This window comes from Rhipicephalus microplus, chromosome X, assembly GCF_043290135.1.
Source record: "Rhipicephalus microplus isolate Deutch F79 chromosome X, USDA_Rmic, whole genome shotgun sequence".
NCBI classification, from domain to species: domain Eukaryota; kingdom Metazoa; phylum Arthropoda; class Arachnida; order Ixodida; family Ixodidae; genus Rhipicephalus; species Rhipicephalus microplus.
Genome location: NC_134710.1, coordinates 218,640,804 through 218,651,322, shown reverse-complemented (window position 1 = coordinate 218,651,322; position 10,519 = coordinate 218,640,804). Strand labels below are relative to the sequence as shown.

General features: G+C 45.8%; 1 pseudogene; it reads left to right on the top strand.

Annotated features, from left to right (window-relative positions):
• Positions 1-9,306: 9,306 nt before the first annotated feature.
• LOC142775181 (CCR4-NOT transcription complex subunit 7 pseudogene) lies at positions 9,307-10,209 on the top strand (annotated as a pseudogene).
• Positions 10,210-10,519: the final 310 nt, after the last annotated feature.

The following is a 10,519-nucleotide window of genomic DNA, read 5'->3' as shown; positions in this document are numbered from 1 at the left end:
TCATCCGGGCGTCTACCCAAGGCCTGGAAAGAGGCAGTTATAATACCCATCCTCAAACAAGGAAAAGAAGCCACACTTGTCGCTAGTTATAGGCCTATCGCTCTGACTAGCTGCTTGTTCAAGGTATTTGAAAAAATGGTGAACCGCCGCCTGATGTATTACCTTGAATATAATGGCTTCCTTGACCGCCGTCAAGCTTGATTCAGATCAGGCCGGTCGACAGCTGACCCACTCATAGCATTCTAATCCTACGTCAGGGATGCCTTCATTCACAAACAACACTGCCTTTCTGTATTTTTCGACTTGGAGAAGGCTTATGACACGACATGGCGTTATCGCCTTCTCCGTGACTTGCAATCTCTTGGAGTGTCAGGGAACATGCTGAATACAATTCAAAGCTACCTCTCTGAACGTACGTTCGTGGGTCGTGTTGGAAATGTCTTTTCAAGGCGGTTTACGCAGGCAAATGGTGTCCCCCAAGGTAGTGTGCTTAGTTGCACACAATTCATCGTAAAAATGAACTCCATAAACACTATACTGCCTAAAACAATTTCCTACTCTGTATATGTGGATGACATTCAGATCAGCTTCAAATCTTGCAACCTAGCCCTCTTTGAACGTCAGATTCAGTTGGCAGTAAATAAGCTCTCAAGCTGGGCAGACAAAAATGGTTTTAAGTTTAACTGTGACAAGACTGTCTGCCTACTCTTTTCAAAACTACGTGGCATAAGGCCGTCACTTAACATTTCAATGAACGGACACACCATTGTTACTAAGAAGGATCATAAATTTCTAGGTGTTGTGATGGATGAAAAGCTCAGCTTTGTCCCACACATCAAGCAGCTGCGACTGAAATGCTTGAAAGCCTTGAACTTGCTCAAGATTCTTTCGCATCAGTCATGGGGTACAGATCGTGACTGTCTATTAAACCTTCTCAGTAGTGTAGTGCTCTCACGTATTGATTATGGCTCGATTGTGTACCAATCAGCATCGAGATCCGCACTTAAGATGCTCGACCCAGTGGATCACCATGAGTTTTGTCTGGCTAGAGGCGCTTTCCGAACCTGCCCAATAGCCAGCCTGTATGTTGAGACAGATCGGGGGTCATTAGAACGACGACGGCAGTTCACAAGCATCAAGTATGCAACCAAGATGCTCTCTCATGTTGACCACCCATCTCGCGAGCTATTGCAGGATACATCAAATGCCCACCTGTTCTTGAGGCGACCATCAGCTACGCCAACGTATCCCATCAGAGTGGCTTCACACTTTGCAAATCTTAATATACCCGTCTCCAATCTTCAACTAAGTTCCCACAAGGACACTGTGGCTCATGGGAAATGCGAGCTATCAATTGCGGCTTGTCATTCCTAGAAGTAGGAAAGCATGGCCTCCCAGTCGCAATCGATCAGCATTTTATATACTTGCAGGCAAAATACAGGTGTGCTGAGTACTACACTGATGCTTCCAAGTCCTCGGCCGTCGCATGTGCTGCATACGGCCCAGCGTACTCTGAATCTGCAACAATAAATGAACATACCAGCATATTTACTGCTGAGTGCTATGGCATACTGCTAGCCATAAGGCATATCTTAAAGAAGAAATAACCAGCCTCCATCATATACACAGATTCCCTCAGTGCAGTGACTGCGTTGTCTTCCGCAAAGACACATAAAAATCCAGTGACTAATACCCTTCTAAACTGCCTCATGTCAGCCTACAGATCCAAGCTTAAAATCACGCTATGCTGGATTCCGGGACACTGCAACATAGCTGGCAATGAGGCAGCGGACCGACTTGCGAAGTCCGCAGCACTCCGCCCAACAGTAGACGTAGTCGTCATCCCATACGAGGACTTGAGGCCGCTAACCAAAAACCGAATGCGTAAGCAATAGCAAGAGGAATGGAACGCAGCAATTGAAAACAAATTGCACACAGTAAAGCCAAGAATGGGTAGATATGCTCCTGAAAAACGTAACAGGCATCAAGAGGTTGCACTGTGCAGACTCAGGATCGGTGATACACATGCAACACACTCGCACCTTTTAAGCAACTCTCCTGCACCGTGTTATGAAAATTGGGGTGATGTGCTATCTGTCGTTAGAGTTTTAATTATGTGCCCGTACCTTGAACCATAAAAACTGCATCATTTGCCAAAGCTATACAAATGCCACATACCCCTCACCCTTTATTTTTTCTTGGGGACGATCCCATGTTTCTCATAAAAGTAGCTTTAAAGGTCTTAGCTGATGTCGGATTCCTGCACTTAATTACATAATCTCGCTAATCTCAGCCCTCTCTCAATCCTGAAAGAACCGCTCAGACTTCTTTACCAAATGCCATGCAGCACGCACTCCTTGTCCTGACAAGGACCACTGCCGCCACTGCGTGACTTTTTCAAAACCCATAGGTTTAGACCGTTTCAAACTCATCATACATAGTCATTACACTTAAGTTTAATCCCTATGCCCCACTCTCTTATTCTTGCAACCCTGAGATTTTTTTCTATAATTGAACCAACGAAAAACCATGTTTTTGGCGCTCTTTGGCCTGAGTTGCCCTTGCGCCACTAAAATCTACCATCATCATCATCATCATTCTTTCGCAGAAATTCCGGTGGCGATATCAGAGTTGGCGTCGTTGATTGTGAGTGAAAAATCATCTCATGCATCACTGATTGTGGAGAACTATGCGAATTAGCTAAATGATGATAAAATCCTGGTTGAGAGTGGGGACCGAATTAAACTTGTTGGGTCCGAGGGGTGGTTGAACCCGGGTTGTTTGAGTGGCAAGTATATGTTCTACAACACAACCACGTACGTGTGTGCTTGTGAATACAGTGCAAACAATTTCCTCTGCTTGGAAATGAAGTGAAAGTAGGTTTCATGCTTTAAAAACACACGCGTCCAGGATTCACAATGCAATATAAAGTATTCCAGTAATAATGCTTGGTAGAAGCACCCATTGCCAGTGCGCCTCCGAACATGTGATTATTATGATAGCTTCGTGATTTAAAGCAGGACGCCCACTACAAAAGGCACGCACGCTACTGCGTCTATTCCCTAAAAGTCATGTAGTAGGTACTGAGCAAGTCGAAAATCTTTCATGCACCTATAGTGTTTGAAGTACACGTTATGAACAGGATATTGTTATCACTTTCAACTCTTAAAGGCGAAGCTTTAGGGTCTCCTAATTTTTTAATTTTGTATTGGGAAGCATGTATACAGGACGCGTATGCTTGTAAAGCATGTAAGATACTTTCACTGATTCTCAAACAGGAAAAATTATTTTCACTCTCTTCACAAGCAGACGTGTGACTGTGCCGTAGAACACCCTTTGCCACGCGAACGCCTGGAGCTCGATCCCCGTTCAGACCCAGAATTTCCCGATGTGGAGCATCTTATGGTGGAGCTCAATTCGGTGGTCGGCGTGACCATCCTTACTATGCATGCACGTGCTCTTTCCTTCTCCTTTACCTCTCCACGCGTGCTAATACGGACTACTTCGCGTAGTGCTACATGTGCCAAAGCTCTGCCGCCGTAGCTTTCACTTCAGTGCCAAGAAAAGTGGTAGCCGAGTGTAGTGTGCACACAAGAAGATTGGCTCCTGCTTTCTAGAATGTTTTATTATGAAAACCACAGATTTTTGCCGAATTGTTCATTTGATCGTGTGCTTGAGCTTTCGTGGAATTAGTAGATAATACCTTTGTGCTGGTGAGTTGACGTTTAAACAGTTTTTGGGACATATTTGCACAAAGCACCACGGAAGGATTTCAGCCTAATTTCTGGAGGCGATTGCTGCCGATGCGCCGGCCCGGTGCTACGTGACTCAACGCTCTCCGCATTCAATGAGCGGCCACTGACGATTGAATACCAAGTTGATGGAGAAGACATTTCTCCAGAGGATTGCCCAGGAGAAATGGGTTGGGAGGAAGTCGAAGTGAGACGCTCAAGGAATAAGCTTACTGTGGTTGACGTTCCCGTGGCCAAGGGTTTGACTAAGGCTGACGTTGGGGGAGATACTCGAGCCAGTCGTAGTAGAAATGACACCGAGCACAAGATCGCGCAAGGGGGACGCATGTGGGCACCCCCAAGGACTTTAGTGAAATATTGCCACTACCCCGTGGAGGTTTATACATCTCGAGAATTGGTGCTGGAGTTGTGGCTGAAGGAATAGTACAGGCGGCAATGCTGGAAATAAGGCCATACGGGGCATCATCTAATCAAACTTCAAAGAGAATATTATGGTGGCAAGCACTCCGGACAAAGACAGAGTTTCAAGATAGGTCAAGAAGATTGACATTAGAGGCAAATTTTTCGAGGTTAGCACATAGGCGACGGTAACCCACGACACTTCTAAAGGAGTGATTTCAGGGATCCTCGTAAGCAATACTCAGGACATTGTGACGCGAAAGATTGTGAATTCGAACTCACTGGTTCTTCAGGCCCAGAGAAACAAAGACCCTGGGACAATCATCAATGCGTTAGAAGGACAAAAAGTGCTGAGATTCGTGAGATATGGTCCCTCACTTTCAGTTCTTTCTTTAGCGCGAGCACATTGACATTTGTTCGGTCTTTAAAGAGCTGGGACATTAGTCTGACGTCTGTCTGAACTCAGCTGAAACCATCTGCAAATGTTTGCGAGATCAAGAACCCAGATAAGGTGCACGAGTACAATTATAGTTGCACGCTGTGCGAGGGTCACCACCCAAAGTCAGACAAGCATTGTAAGAACAGGTTCTTAGTGCCATACGTCATTAGACACAGACGTTGAGAAAGGTCGCGAGCAGCCGTGGAAGCGTGTGATGCATCAATGGAATCGAGTCCAGACTTCAATGACAAGAAGCTGTTCCCAGCTGTCGAGACTGAAAGTATCCAGACTACACAAGAAGAGAAAGGACTCCTTGTGAGCCCTGCACGCGGTGGTTGGGCAGCGTCTGCAGGGCCACCTTGCTGTCGCGCAGGACTGCAGTTGGCTCAGCAGGGACATTCTCAGCCAGCAGGTCAACTGCCAGGCGTAGTCCCGCCAGCTCCGCTGCCATCGAGCTCACCTGGAAGGGTAGTCGGCACTGCTTGCTAACGGCCCGGTGATGGGATGACACAAGCAGCCGCTGCAGTTCCTAATGGCATGACGGATTCGTCGGTAAACACTTGGAGGCGGCCTGCCGTTTTCTCCTGGAGCTTGGAGACGGGGGCCTGTTACAGTGCTTCAAGAGGCGTTTGGTGATTGGTTGCTCCATCCAAGGAGAGGTGGACCTCAGGTGTCCGGTGACGAAGTGGGGCCACCGGGACTTGCGGATCTGGGACTATATGGTTGCAGAGTGCGCAAAGAGTGCCAATCCGTGATCTCGGCTAGCTGTGAAGGCGCTCCATGAAGGTCTTGCCGTCGGTGGCATGTTGAAGGCGGTCCATGTCACCCTGCGCAATCTGGTGCATGCACAAGGACAGACACCACTCTCGGGCCTCGGCCAGGGTCGCTGCCCCGAGGGAGTATATGGGGAGACCCAGGATGGCCCCCACTGCTCTCCTTGGATGTCCTTCTAGGTCCATTCTCCTGGCAGGTGTCAAGGCCACCAGCGGGTAGGCGCAGCATGCCGAGAACGCCAAAACCTGGATGAGCCGTTGTGCCAATTTGGTGGAGCAACCGCGGCCACGCTGTTGGAGCTTGCTGATGGCCTCCTGGACACGTCGGATCTCTGTGCTGGCGAGCTTGGCAGCTGGGGTCCATGCGAGCGGGTTGTTGACGGCAAACCTCTGGTGCCTCACAGTCAGCTTCTAAGGCAGGCAGTGGTTGCCGGATCTCAGCTGTTTCACGTAGCGTCGTGCTGCCGCCAGCGGATGGATCAGCAAGGCCTCGGTCTTGGTGGCGGAGACCGTGAGTTCGATGCCTTCTCAAGTAGGCGATCACTGCGTCCAGGGTCACCCGCAGTGGTCTCGTGATAGCTGGAGGTGTCATTTTCAAATGCGAATGCATTTATTACTCAGCTATTTCAAGCATCCGGCGTTGTGCGTGGCAAACGCTGCTTTCTGCTTTCACCCCCTCTTCTATAGCAGCAGCTGCGGGCGCGGGCTTAACCTCTCCTCTAGAAACCAAGTACGTGGTGTGAGAGAGTGTAGGAGAGAGCAGATGCAGTGGTTCTTATGCCTAAATTTCAATCACACAGTGTCCTAAATAGCCGCTTGCAAGATTACCTTGCGCACGTGGAAACAAATAATCTAATAGCAACTGATGCTTCAGTAATAGATGAGAAGGCAGGAGTAGGTATTTACTCTTCTCCACTTGACTGGTCGTTTTTAGTAAGACTACCAGACTTTACACCTATTTTTGAAGCTGAAGAATTTGGCAATTGTTCTAGCACTACGAAAACTAACTTTGTACACCTACACTGCTATTATAATTACAGACCTTCTGGCCGTATGTAGGTCACTGACAGTTTCATCTCAATCAGATGCCTTAAGGACATTCCTTACGACAATTCATCCACAGCTTAAGCTCCTAAAATTATTATGGGTACCTGGATATTGCGGGTTAGAGTTAAATGAAATGGCGGACTCATTAGCTCGAATGGCATTAAATGGCCCAATACCTTCTGTGCTTCCGGTGCTGTCCATTATAACGGCAATAAGATATCGAAATTTTGCACTCAGGGCTGATGCCATAGAATCAGTAACACCATGCACTGAATTTAGACATTTGAGATACCGATGGAAATCCGGCTGGTGTCATACTGGACAACTAGAAGTCATGCTAACAAGACTGCGATGCCGTGTGCCCCCTTTGAATCTATTCGCGTTATTAACCCTAAAGATAGCGAATTGTTAACTTTGATTGACAGTGCTGGAAACACCATTCCCCCCAATTTGTGTGCAGAAGCCCTTAATGATGCCTTTTCCAGAAATTTCTCTGCAACTACAGACGCCCCTGTTCCGACCACCCCCCCATCGTGACTACCCACCCATGCCTCCTATTATTATTGACTACGTTGGTGTTGAAAGTGTAATCAAGCCCTTAAAGCCTTCCTCGTCTTCTGGGTGTGATACGATCAGTCCTAAATTTTTGAAAAACACCAGCTCTTATTGTTCAATCATACTAATGAAGATATTCGAACAATCGCTTCATGAAGGCTGTCTCCCCGTCGACATGAAGATTGGAAAGATAACTGCACTGTTTAAAACTGGTAACAAACATTCACCGTCTATTTACCGGCCTATCTCGTTAACCAGCGTACCTTGTAAAGTACTAGAACACATATTATATTCCAAACTGGCAGGTTTTCTCGAATCTACCTCGTTTTTTCCAAGTGTCAACACAGTTTCAGAAAAAACTATTCATGTGAGACTCAACTTGCATCTTTCACCCATGGATTTAACATCATTCTTGATCATTCATTCATCGCTGATTGCATTTTTTAGACTTTTCCAAAGCTTTCGATAAAGTATGTCACAAGTTGTTACTTCACAAACTACAATATCTTAATCTCGATCCGAAACTTTTATTTCGGCTTGAATGTTTCCTTTCTAACCGCGCTCAGTTTGTTTTAGCTAACGATAACGTCTCACCCCGAACGAACGTCTCTTCTGGAGTCCCTCAAGGATCTGTCCTGGCTCCCCTGCTCTTTCTTATTTACATTAACGACTTACCTTTATCTGTTACTTCTCACATTCACTCGTTTGCCGATGACTGCGTCCTCTTTCGTGAAATATCTAATAACAATGACCTATTAACCCTTCAATCCGATCTTACCGCTATTTCTGTGTGGTGTAAAACATGGGTAATGGAACTCAACACTAGCAAAAGCAAGTTCCTTCGCGTATCTAGAATTAACCGTATATTGCCCCCTTACTATCTGAACGATGCTCCACTGGAATCTGTCAGCACTTACAAATATCTCAGAATACATATTACTACCGACCTCACTTGGTCCGTGCATACCACGTACGTAATTATTAACGCTAATCGCATGCTCGGCTACGTACGTCGACATTTCTCACAGGCTCCTTCAACACTAAACCTACCTCTCTACAAGACGCTTATCCACTCCAAACTGAAGTATGCTGCATCAGTTTGGAATCCTAACCAAGAAAATCTAATACACTCACTTGAAATGGTTCAAAATAACTCTGTTCGTTTTATACTCTCTAACTACAACCGGACTGCCAGCATAAGCACTATGAAATCCAGCCTCGGATTACCTTCCTTATCATCTCGTAGGAAAATCCTTCGCCTTTGTCTTTTCCATAAGCTTTTCTGTCACAGCCAGCTACGAAACGAACTCATTCTGCCTCCTCGGTACATTTCAGCTCATATAAATTATGTCCATGAAGTCGGCTTGCCGTCCTGCAGAACTAACTCCTTTTCCCAGTCATTCATACCACGTACTTCACAGGAATGGAACCACCTACTCGCACTGACGGCAACAATCTCGGACCACCAACTTTTTAAAACTGCTTTTTTTTAGCTAACATTGTATAACGTGTAACACTGAAGTACATTGCATTTTCCTGGTTTTGTTGTGTTCATACCTTTTTTGCTCTGTTTTATATTATGTTTGTAATTAATGTAACCCACTCCCCTCTCTAATGCCTCTGGCCCTGAAGGTACCTAAATAAATAAATAAATAAATCTATATTCACACAGGGCTGGTCTGGGAATATCTCCCCTATGCAGCTTTTGTTCAGATCTGGAATCAATAGACCACTATTTTTTATCATGTCGTCGTTCCAGTCTATTAAGAAAACGTCTCCTTGTCATCCCATTTGCTAACCTTGGGCTGCCTTTCCCTATTGAGAATATACTCTCATTTGGTGCTTCGGTTGTGGGCTACAGCTGCAGGAATGCATTTATTGCCGTTTGCAGTTATCTTCGTGAAACAAAACGAATGCGCCTCTAAATTTTAAATTGCATATTTGCTATTATATTATTATTAGGCAAATTCTAAACATCAATTTTTAAACGTGTTCAAAATTACTGCAATTTCAATATGAGATATATATTATTCTGTCTGGTTGAAATGGCAAAAAAATATGGCCCTCTTTCTGTATTTACGTGTGCTTATCCTCGTTCTGTTAGGATTAGGTATCATTCAAAAGGCCTCGAATTTCCTATCCTCAATTTTTGGCCAATCCCCCTGAGTGGGCAAGAGCCATAGTGGAGGCATCATCATCATCATCATAATCATCGTAACGCACCAGCTACCCAGCGCTCAGTTTCTAAGAAGGCATGAGCACCAAGGTCAACTGAAAAGAAATCGCCATTAGCATCTTGCTTGTTGGCAGCAAAGGTTCGAAGACCCCCTGCGCGTGAACCATGTCTGGTGTGCGTGAACCGTTCAGTAAGTTGAGCTTCAGCAGCAGCAGCTCTGATGGTACCAGTATAAACGCCTTGTCCATAGACGGCAGGGCCTGCGAAATCCGCGACGTTCGGGCCTCCAACCTCAAGGAAGAGTTCTACCAGCAGGCGCCTGGTGCAAAGGTACAGCTACATCGCAATGGATACTGGTTCTCTGGCGTCGTAACGCAGCCCGTTGAAATATTCCGAAACCTCACCGACTACCAAGACAAAATGATGCGTTTCAATGTGAACTTTCTCAAGATTATCCAGCTGGGCATCATAATTTTCGACGAGCATGGCAACAAGCCCGAACACATCTCTATCTGGAAGTTCTACTTCAAGTGTTGCTTGTCGAAAGACACGTTCGCGCAAGACTCGATTGACCTCCTTGTCCAGTCCGGTATAAATTTTCGCAGGCATGAAGAGGAAGGCATTTAACCGTTTGAGTTTGCCCAGTTACTCATAACTTCAGGATTGGTTTATCAGACGAAGTTAGGTGGCTCACATTTCACATTGGCTACGACTTCGGCCACCTGTTGGAGATGCTTACCGAGGAAAACCTGCCTGTGGCTGAGACGGATTTCTTTGAGACGCTAAATCTTTATTTTCCTTGCGTTTACGATATCACGTACCTAACGAAGAGTTGCGGAAGCCTCAGGGGAAGCCTGCAGGAAGTGTCTGGGCAGCGGCAGATCGAAAGAGTCGGATTACAACACCAAGCGGGAAGCGACAGCTTGCTTACGGGGGTGACCTTCTTCAAGATTCGAAAATAGTTTTTGCAAGACAAGCTGGATGATTCATAGCTCTCCGGTTTCTTGTACAGCCTGGACACGTCTTACAGCACGTACGGTGACCAAATGTTCGAAGTACGCACAAATGCACGCCATAATGCTCAAATGCTATCGAGGTTCTCCCTGGTGGTCTATTCGACACCGGTCTCCAGGAACGTCGTGACCTGAACTTCTTTAAAGCCTTGCCGCAACCGGACTTATGTTTCACTTACATTTGCATTTTCATTTTGGATTGACACCTTTAAATTCTTGCATGTTCCATCAGTGGACTTTCATATAAGTTATGTTTTTCTAAACTTCTCCATATTGTTTTGTACGTTGTATGTCGTGCCAAAGCGAATATACATATCGTGTGTTTTTCATTGATGCGTAGTTTTTTATTCTAGTTTGAACGCTGA